Source organism: Pinus tabuliformis, chromosome Q (genome assembly GCF_031772625.1).
Source record: "Pinus tabuliformis cultivar Carrire ecotype Pingquan chromosome Q, CPIR1, whole genome shotgun sequence".
Taxonomy (NCBI): domain Eukaryota; kingdom Viridiplantae; phylum Streptophyta; class Pinopsida; order Pinales; family Pinaceae; genus Pinus; species Pinus tabuliformis.
Window position 1 is genome coordinate 1,169,658,795 of NC_142296.1, and position 9,336 is coordinate 1,169,668,130.

General features: G+C 33.7%; 1 pseudogene; it reads right to left on the reverse strand.

Moving 5' to 3' along the window:
* Positions 1 to 349: 349 nt before the first annotated feature.
* On the reverse strand, positions 350 to 2,409 carry LOC149223858 (uncharacterized; annotated as a pseudogene).
* Between the last annotated feature and the right edge of the window lie 6,927 nt (positions 2,410 to 9,336).

The window sequence follows — 9,336 nt, forward strand, 5'->3', positions numbered from 1 at the left end:
ATATATATATATATATTAGCAAAGAGACATGAAAAACATTGTGAACCCAAATGTGGCCGGGGAGTGCTAATTTGTATGCCACTGGTCCAATGCATTCCAATATTTGGAACGGTTTGCAGTACGGGGGTGCCAGCTTGGCGCAACCCTTCCACTGTAAGGTGCTTTTCTGGGGTTTAACTTTTAAGTACACATGGTCCCCTAACTGAAATTCTTTATGAGTCCTTTTTTTATCAGCGTAAACTTTTTACCTATCCTGAGCCCCTTTTATGTTATGGAGAACCTTTTTCATTGTGGCCTCCATTTAAGCTAACATATCATGACCCTATGTTAACCTATTAACTAGCTCATTCTAGTCTGTGGGTACCCGACACTTCCTTCCATACAAAACCTCGAAAGGGCTCATGCCCAAAGATTCATGATGGCCATTGTTATAGGCGAATTCCACTAAATGGAGGCAGTCTTCACACTTGTGCGGTTGTTGCATAACGAACATCCTTAACATGTCTTCTAGGACTTGATTCACTCGTTCTGTCTGGCCATCTGTTTGTGGATGGTAGGAAGTACTGAATTGAATCTGGGTACCTAATCCAACAAAGATTGTTTTCCAAAATGTAGATGTAAAATTTACATCCTAGTCGGAAATCACTACTCGAGGTATTCCATGTAATCGGAAGATTTCCTACATGAATATATCCAGGATCTCTACAGTCTTGTAGGTGGATTTCACAGGTATAAAATGGGTTGTTTTACTTAGCTTGTCCACTACCACCATGATTGAGTCATGCTGCTTCTTAGTGTGGGTAGTCCAGTAATAAAATCTAGAGTGATTGTCTCCCATTTCCACTCGGGGATGGGTAACGGTTGCAGTAGACCAGTGGGATGCTAATTCTCTTCCTTCACCAACTGACACTCCAAACACTTTGATAAGTATTCCGCAACATTCTTCATCAAACCCAATGAGAAATAACTTTTTTGGATGGCTGTCAAAAGTTTCTAGTATCCTGGGTGAGCCGCATAAGGCTTCCTCTAAAATTCATCCAGTAACAATTGTTCGACGGAATTTTGGTTGGGAATATAAATCTTGTTTCTGAATGTTAACATTTTATTTGAAGTTATATCATAGTCAGACTGTTTTCCCTTCTTCTGATCCTCTGCTGCTTATTGCCATAGAAATGGATATTTCGGGTCCTCTTGGGATGCTTCCCTAATAATTTCAGGAAGGTTAGATTGTATTTGAATGAATTGTATTTCATATACGCAATGCATTTTCCTTCTTAATGCATCAGCCACTCGATGTTCCCACTGGTTCCTCCTACCCAGCTCTAGGAAAATTAAAGCTGCCCCATGCTTTCCTTCCCCTCACCCCTTTGGGGAAGGGAGATGGCCACTGTTTCTTAACTACTCAAGGAGCTATTGTAACTATTTCTATTCAGTTTTCTTAACCATAGATTAATCAATTTCTTTTAACAAAATATCATGATGTTCTGGTTTCTTTTCCAGACTTAGTTTCTTAACAACTGTGTTAAGAAAAATTAAAAGTTCTAAAGTTCTATGTCAAACTTGGTAAAAACAAAGGTAAATATTGAGCAACAAGGGGTGCTATAGATTGATACATATTCAATTCTCTCTTGGTACCCAATTTGACTCGCCAATTGCTCAAACTTTGTCTCCAAACACGTCTTTGACTTGTGAATTACTCCAACTCAGTGTTCACACTAATGTCTATAACATTGGACAGAGTTGGTCCATATCAGATGGCGAAGCATGTAGTACGAGAGGGATGAATGATGACTTTTAGTCTAACATTATTGGCACCAGTTAATTTCAGGAATTTCTTGGCAATTTTAGTCATTCTCAAGATTTACAACAAAAGTCACGACTGCCAATTGTGTTGTCCGATTATTGTAGTCAATCTCGAACTCTCTGATAATGTCATTAATGATGTCCATTTTTTTTATTGTTAATGAGGAAGTAGAGAAAATTTAAAGTGGGAGAGTAAAACTTGCATCATTTGCAATGACTTTAATAATGTTTTTTTTTTCTTCTCTTTCATTATTGGGTGAGTAAGAAAGCTATAAAGCTTTTTGTAATTTAGAAGTTGAGAAACTTTCTTAATATCATTATTGACAATATTTAATGAATTAATAGACTCTGTTAACTGTGCAAGTAATTCAACATATGATCCTACAATAATATCTACGATTACAACATGGCCTCTTTGATCACTACCCACTAAAAAAAACTTTAGAAGCCAAGAGATTTGCAATCCTAGACAATACTTTCCTTAGGAAAAGGAAATTTAAAAAGTGGTATGTGAGAACTTGCTCCACATCCCACCTTCCAAAAAAAACTTTCGAATGGTGCACATTGAACATTTAGCGCTACTGGGCACTGCTCCACAGCATCCATCTGAGATACTAATGCAGTGAGACGTCTCATGAGTTCAAAACATTTGTGACAAGCTCTAGGTCAAAGTATTTTAGTACAAAGATGTAGAGATTTGTTTCAGTACAAAGATGTAAAGAAAATCTCTAGTTTAGATAATACGTGTCTTTTTTGATCCATTAAAATTTATTATATTTATTATTAAATTAAAATTTATTATACTAAAATACCAAAACCTGAACTATAACTTTAAAATTTATTTTATTGTTATAATACTAAAATAAAAAACATTATAGTGAACATAAAAGAAAAGCGTAAGTAAAGTCTGCTCCCTTACGGATCACCAGCGGGTTATTTCAGGTGGCGTGGTTTTCCTTGATAACATTGATGTGTCAACTGACTACAGTGATGTGTCAACTGACTTTCGCGGATAGCAGCCAGAGATGGCTGTCCTCACTGTTGGTTTGACAAACTGAGTTTGATAGGTTTTTCCACCTTTTGAAAAAAAAAAAAAAAAGAAAAAAAAAAAGAAAAGCTTAAGTAAAACAGAAACGAAGTATCGATTTAGAAAAGTTGAAAAATAAACTGTAGCTTCAAAATTAATTTTATTATTATTATAACAGCATTTTACCGAAAATGCTGTTACTATTATTATAATATTAAAAATAAACCATCATGTAGAAAAGATTAATGTGAACACGAAAACGCATTTTTAAATAAAAACAAAGTATGCATTTAAAATTTAAAATAAATTATATCAAATCTACGAGAACGGAGGTCATTCAGCTTCCAGCTTCTCAGTGTGATTATAATTTGTTAGCGGTTTTACCGCAGCTATTCGATGAAATTCAGTCAATATCTACCAGTGTTTAGAAAATTCCAGCGTTTAGGATAATCTTCTATGACTTAACTGAGATATATACTGGTTTGCAATATAGTTTTGCGGCATCTCCTTAGGTCAACATTATTGGCCCGTGGGTAAAAAACGATTTCATCTGCAATGAAAGCGCTGGAAACGAAAGAGTGGGTAATTTGTTTACTTCAAATGGATGAACATGTTCTTGATGTCTTCTCTCTTATCATTATTCTTTTAAAAAACCTATTTCGGATGATAAAATGGCCAATAGGAGCCCTGAAAGCTCTATGCATTTTGGTACTCTTTCTTAGCTCTAATGTTTATACTTCCTTCTGAAAAATCTTTTTACCGAGGGGATCTTTTTCACAAATGGTGATGTCTGACAGTTACTTTAGTTTAAATTGTGAAAAAGATTAGGTCAAATTACTGCTACCTTAAAGGTGAGTAATACTGTGTTTCAAAAATTTCATTAATTGTGAAAAATATTAGGTCAAATTACTTCTATTTTAAGGTATGTAATACTGTGTTTCAAGAGTGGTGTTAGTTTAGTTTAAATTGTGAAAAATATTAGGTCAATTTACTGCTATTTTAAAGGTAAGTAATACTGCGTTCCAAAAAAATCATTAATTGTGAAAAATATTAGGTCAAATTACTTTCCTCTTAAAGGTAAGTAATACCGTGTTTCAAGAGTTTCATTAACACATGCCAGAAGATTGAGGATTCTTAATTCTAATTCTAAAATTGTCTAAAATAAACAACCAGATTATGTTAAATGTAAGATTTGTTTTTCCACGGAATCATTTTAAGTGGAAAAATAAAAATAATTCTGAACGGGTGCAAATTTTAAAATATTGATTTTGATTACTTTGATTTATAACAATATAATGGTTAGTTTAGTAAACATTTTGATCAAGTTGGGTTTTGCCTTTTTCTTTACTGCTTGTGAGTATTTAGTCTATTTTTGAGTTTTCTTGAGTTCACAGTCAAGTAACATATTGATAATTTTTTTGATATATTGGATTATAACTTTGCCTTATCGTTAAGTTAGGGTGGCGTAATTTTCTTTTAGAATTATATTGGTTTTACGGCCAAGTTTTATATTGGCTTTTTGGTCGAAGTGAAAACTTCTCCTTTTCAATGTGTTACAAAAATACATTGTTTTAAGGCTTTACTCTCCTCTCGTCATTTGCTGGCTTGTTTCAAGTATCAGACCCCAACCTATTGATCTAGCTGTTTATTCAAACTTCATTTTATCATGCTAGTTTTAGTCCCTCTGTCATTCTATGTTACCAACTTCAGGTTGTTTTAGGGAATGAAACTATTTTCGCTTCGCTTATTATCACTTGCTCTCTTACACTCGTTTTATCTATTGGAAATTATAAATTATATAAAGTATGTGCACCCGATGATATAGTAATGCGAGTCTCTATCGCATTTTCTACGTCTTTTCTTATTCGCTGTTTATGTTTGTTATCCTTATTAAGGACGATGCTAGCCTCCGCAAGGCACTTTATTGTAAGTTGAAACTATCGGCGTCTAAAATTTATATTAAAAGTACATCAATATCCCTCTAACTCTTTCAATTTTCAAAATCTGAAATATCGTGGAAGAAAAGCTATAACGAAAATTTTAAGCTAATCTATTTGAAGCAGATTTTAGGAGAATTCAAGAAGGCTAATTTCCTTCGCTTATATCTTCAAAATTATAGTGAATTAGAGTATGAAATTTCTACTATGAGAATGTGAATATATTCTTTCTATATTTTTCAAGTTTCAAGGTTTACAATATTACAGGAGAAAAGTTATAGTAAAAATTGTAACAATGACTTATTCATTTAACAAATCACATTTCTGTTTCTAGCTTTAAATTTTAAAGGGCACGAATGACCCAAAAATATCCATTATCTCCTCTTGCATACCTTAGATCTATTATATTTTGGATACACTTCAAATAAACTCATATATCCTTGATTTATAGTGTTTCTACATTCATTTATCGGGAAAACATGCAAAACTAGTAAGGTCAGCTTGCTTGTACTTTTTGGTTGGGAAATCCTAGCAAAGTCCTTCATATATCCTCAGTCATGTGGATTTAGAGGGAGTTTAATGTACTTTTGGAGAGGTATTATAATATGATCCAACAATATATCCTATGCACCCATTTGAGCTAGGTAATTAAGGAAAAATTTCTTCAAAGCTCGACATCAAAAGTTTAGAAACAATATTTCCAAGAACCTTCAATTTCCAATCTTCATCTTAAAAATATGTAGTCTCCCCTTGTCTTTGAAATCAATGACAAAAATATTTCTGATATTGGGTACTACCTTGTTTAAAGATACTTACTCATATGGTAATAATTGGAATGCATCCCATTCTAGCTTACTCATATGGTAATAATTGCAATGCATCCCATTCTAGAGCTAGAATAGAAAAAATATGTTTTATGCTTTTCATCCAATCCAAATAGATAAAACCTTTTGGCAATTGGATTAGATGTAATTGAGGAAATCAACCCTCATTCATCTAAGTAACATAAGTACATTCACACCACCATATATTACTTCACCCATTGAGCTAAAGCTATTCCTATCACAAAAATAAATGAACAAAGTAGTTCTTCAATTTTTAAAGTAGCATATCATTACTAGGTTTAGGTTTAGGATACTATCAAGGTTGGTTGGGTCTTCATATAAAACATGATTAGAATCTTAAAGAAAGTTGTGGTTGATAATTAAAAAAATTATGGACTTACATGGTAACCTAATTTAACATTGAGTAATTCCTCTTTTTACCTAGTTTATGGACTTACATGGTAACCTAATTTTACATTGAGTAATAATGCTAGCATATTTTGGGCTTTACCCCAAAAAAAATCATTTGATACCTCAAACTACTTCCAAAAGGTTCTAATCCCCAATTTTCTAAACTTGTCGATAAAAATGCTTTTGTGAGTTGATTCCTCCACTTTTTCTTCTTTGAAAGAATAAAGATGGATGAAAATTAATTTAACGATCTAATCTGGATCACACCCCCCCATTTTGGGAGGATTTTGGTCCCCAAAATCTTTTACTGTATGAGGTGAGGAAATGTTGCTCGACCTTCACTTTGGTGTACCATTTAGCTTTTCCTAAAATCTTTCCTTTCAAACAAATTTCCAAAGGTCATGTTATCCCTATATTTTAGTTCTATACCTCTTCTACAAAATTGTATTGTCTATAAACTCTTACTCAATATTTAGTGCCACATCTTCTACAAATGTAGGAATTTTTTTCTTCCTCATTTAGCATGGAAGGCTTATAAAGTTTCATATTTTGTACATTCATTATTGAGTAAATGCACATGTATGGGGATAGATTGAGACTATAGGTGTTATCTCCCACCTTCTCTAGTACCTTAGAGGGACCATATCACAGAGCCTTACTTTTCTTACCAAGACCCTCTAGCCTCTCCATGTTCAACTATAACCATACTATGTCTCCCATGTTGAAGGATTTCTCTATTTTTTGATGATCATGTATTGACTTATATTTTTCTTGTGACTTTTACAGTGTCTCCTATACCTATATATATATATATATATATATATATATATATATATATATATCTATTTGCCTAATTGTATGAATAAAAAAATTTACACTGAGGAATTCCCTATAGTATTCTCTATCACTCCTTGTTTCCATATGCAATATCCAAAGGTGAAATTGGTACATATCCAAAGCAAGATTCATATGGGGAATTACTAGTAGAAGTGTTGACTTCCCTATTATAATAGTGTTGTATATATGCCATATTTTCATCCCAAGCCTTTGGATGCTTCTAATTGTAACCACTCAAAAGAATCACCAAAGCCTTGTTGACTAATTTTTTTTTCCCATACGCTTGTGGATGAAATGTTATAGACACCTTCAGCTTCGTGTCAATATTCTCCCAAAATATAGTCCAGAATGTACTAAGAAATGTCATTTCATTGTCTTAAATGATGCTCCTTGGCATCCCAAAGTGTACAGATACTTGTCTAAGGAACAATTTCATTTCTTATTTCCCACTAATGGTCTTTTTATAAGGCATTATATCACACATATTTTTGAACGTGTCAATTACCATGATCAAGTATTGATTTTCGTTATTGGTTGTTGGTAACCCTCCCATAATGTCTACCGAAATGCTTTCCCAAAGACGAGTAGGTGTAGGAAATGAATGAAATAGATCTTATTTCCTATTACTAGGTCTCATGGTACAACAAAGCATGCATCCTCTTATGAAACTAGCAACCTCCTCTTGCATCCTAGGGAAATACGCATACCTCTATGAGTTGGCCACTATATTCCCTACACCAAAATTCCGTATAACCTTAGAGGTGTGATCTTCTTTGATCAACTCTATTTGGTCGCATTTAGGAATATATAAACTTTCTAATTTGTAGTGTAACCCATTCCAGAGATGGTAATCAATTAGTATATCACCATCATGTAGATGACTCTGGATTCACAACTCTTGAAACACCTCCTTGAATTCCTCATATTATATGTATTCATATTTATATGCATCATGGGTGAAAGTTTCCATGTGCATAAGAATCCCCATTGTTATGATCTTTGTTGTGGGTGGCCTTCAAAAAAGATCGGCCAACCATTTTTTGTAACCCTTCTTGTACTTGATCAATAAAATAAACTTCTATAAAAACCCAATCCAATTGTAATGCTTGGTCTATTGTAGCTTAATCTAAGTCTATAGGTACTATAGTGGATGGTGATTTTTGTGGACTAATGTATTCTTTCCCATCAGATAGTGTTTCCACTTATTCATAGCCTGCACCAAGACATAGAGTTTCTTGTCACAAGTAAGATATTGAAGAAATACCCTATGAAATGGTTTAAAATGGTAGTATAAAAGCCTTCTTCCCTGCATCAAGACCTCTCCCATCACATAGGCACTTTCATATGTATTCACTTGAAAGGGATGTTACAAGTTTGGTAATTCCAAAAATGGTGCTTGACTGATATTCTTCTTTGACTACTTAAAGGCCCTCTATTGACCCTTTCCCCACTAGAAGCTCTTGCCACTCACTTTTATGGCATGGATTAGTGCTACTACTATAGAAAATAAGGATATTATTTTCATTAGGTAGAGTGCTACCCAAATGGAGCTCCTAACCTCATAACCATTAGTAGGAACTGGTCACTTCGTGATGCCCTCCGTCTTGGCAAGATGTATCTTTTGTTTTCCTCCACTTATCACATACACTAGATACACCAAAGGCTACCAGGAAAACTTACACTTCTTGATATTTGTTAGCAATTGGTACTTGTTTCATGTCTCTACCACCTACATAGAATGTGAGATGTGCTCCTCCTACATATCACTGTATAGTAGTTTACCATCCAGATAGACAATAACAAATCAATCTATAAACGGGTGCAATATATCATTCATCAATATTATAAACATAGTTGTGCATTGCATAGGCCAAATGACATGACTAACCACACATATAATCCTTGCCTAGTTTTGAAGGTGACCTTCTATATATCTTATTCTCTAGGTTGAACCTTGTGATATCCTAACTTTAAGTGCAATGTGGTGGCACATTTAGCTTGCTACAACTTATCTAGTAGATCATCTATTTTGGGTAGGTGGTACCTATTCTTGAACATATTCTTTTTTTTACTCTTGGGTGTGTGTTATATTCTTTGCATGAGTAGCCTATATTAGGTGGGTAGACATACCTGTGGTTTTGTGCATGGATTTCACAGATGGTTTGGGTATGATGGTTTTCTTCCCATGATATTTCATAAATTCGGTCAAGGAAACTATGATTATGTTCTAATACAAGGTTAATGGATTGGGGTTTATGAATGCTTATATGTGTGTGTGTGTGTGTGTTGTAATATTGAAATGAATATAATGAAAAATTATTCTGGTAGTCCAGGTTTTGTGATCGAGTGTAAATCTCGGTTTATTTGTTTTATATTCTCACCATTGTATATTTTTTATCTTTTAATAATTCATATGATGGTAATTCATGTATAGGTTTAGAACCTACATTTGGTATCAGAGCTATTTCAGCTTCAAGGGGATGCCTTTTTTGCCGAG